Here is a 2,228-nt window from a genome sequence, read left to right on the forward strand (position 1 = left end):
ATCTTGGATTAGGGAAGAAGGAGATATTCGCGACTACTGGCGATTTCATTATGGGGCAGCTCATGATCTTCATATCGATCTATTATCCACCTCTGTATCTATTCTTTCTTAGCTAAACAGGTGGAAGATCTATCCAATTTGGTTATATTATATCATGGACTCGAAAAACGGATCTGAATTTGACTGAAATGCACGATCTTCACAGGTATCACTTTTCACGATACCTAAAAGGTGGAATAGCGATTTTCGAACCATTTCCTATAAGAGAATGGTTTCCATTACTTTGAGAAATGGATTCTTATATCAAACTATAGCTATTGCATTAAAGAAGAAAAGAAACTAATAGAAGTCGAAGACGCGGAATGATAGTGAATAGAGAGAAAGATTCTTCTGATTTTCTTGTTTCTATCTACTAGACGCCGTAGAGAATTGAGAATTTTCATGTCTTTCAATTCTCGTACTCGTAATTGGAAAGTTCTGGAAGGAGACCCATCATTTTGCAATGAAAACAACATATAAAACTCTGGACAATTTCGAAATCAGGCCAAGCGTCTTAATACATATGCAAAAAAATGCATTATTGGCCCACCATTGATTAGAAGATTTAGCTTGTATGAATCGCTATTGGTTTGATACGAATAATGACAATCGTTTCAGTATGTTAAGGATACAGATGTATCCACAATTCATTTAGAGTTACTTAATAGTCTATTTCTTATACCATATCTCTATCCCGTGAAATTCTCGAGCCAAAAGATGGATGCATATGCTGTGTTTCATTTTGCTAAATGATATCAATTAAATGGTGTATCAATTCCATAAATTGCATATAGCAATAAATAAATCAGCAAAATTCTTTCTAATATTTTAGATAGAAGAAACATTTCTTCTATCTAAAATATTAGAAAGAATGTACCCTTCTATCCAAATCCAATTTGCATCGATAAAATAAATCCAAATTCCAGTAGTAGATGAATAATTGCAAATTTGTGTGTGTACGAGATTAGAATAACTTCAAAATAACTGACATAATTTTATATTTTTCCTGATCAGAAAAATACATGAAAAAGAAAGGAGGTAGATTTTTTTTTGGATTTATGGTTAAAGAAGAAAAAGAAGAAAACAGGGGTTCTGTTGAATTTCAAGTATTCAGTTTCACCAATAAGATACGGAGACTTGCTTCACATTTCGAATTACACAAAAAAGATTTTTCATCGGAAAGAGGTCTACGAAGACTTTTGGGAAAACGTCGACGTTTGCTGGCTTATTTGGCAAAGAAAAATAGAGTACGTTATAAGAAATTAATCAGTCAGTTGAATATTCGGGAGCAGTAATTTAATCGTTCAATTTTTTTCTTGTTTTATTATTTTTCTAGTAGTCTTATATTTTTCATTTTGATGAGCCTCGCTTTGAGGAATTCATGGAATAATCCATTTTCATGGAATAATGAATTAAGGAAGAAAGGATATGAGTCTACCGCTTACAATAAAAGATCTCATGATAGTCAATATGGGCCCTCAACACCCATCAATGCATGGTGTTCTTCGACTGATCGTTACTCTCGATGGTGAGGATGTTATTGATTGTGAACCCATATTAGGCTATTTACACAGAGGAATGGAAAAAATCGCGGAAAACCGAACTATTATACAATACTTACCTTATGTAACAAGGATATAGAGAGATTGTAGAAAGGGATAGGATAGTTATTTTTGCAAGAGACTTGTTGTAAATTCCTTAACTTAAGAAAGAAAAAAGAATAAAAACACAGATACATAACATAAAAAAAAGAATAAATAAGACGAGATTCGACCTCCCCCTACATATTTAATTTCCTCTCCTATACAAAAACTAGCAAGACCCACTCCATTGGTAATTCCATCAATAACACCCTTATCAAAAAACTCCGTGAGTTCGGTTAACCCTCTTATACCGAGGGTAAAGACCCTAGTATAGAAAATATCTATATAACCACGATTATATGACCAACTGTATATTTTTTTTTACTTGATCTAAAAATTCTTTTTTAGGATTTCCTTTGTAAAAAGAGTTTATTAGATCCAAATTCTGAAAAAAAGAATAAGCGGATCCTTAGAAGATATATGCTATGAATAAACCAAAGATAGCTAGACTTACAGAAGAAATTGCATTAGTAATAAATTCATATGAATTTACAAAAGAATTAGAACTTTCCTGGGTAAAGTTTATTGAGGGAGTTAACCACTTTG

The sequence above is a fragment of the Triticum aestivum genome, chromosome 2D (assembly GCF_018294505.1).
Source record: "Triticum aestivum cultivar Chinese Spring chromosome 2D, IWGSC CS RefSeq v2.1, whole genome shotgun sequence".
NCBI classification, from domain to species: Eukaryota; Viridiplantae; Streptophyta; class Magnoliopsida; order Poales; family Poaceae; genus Triticum; species Triticum aestivum.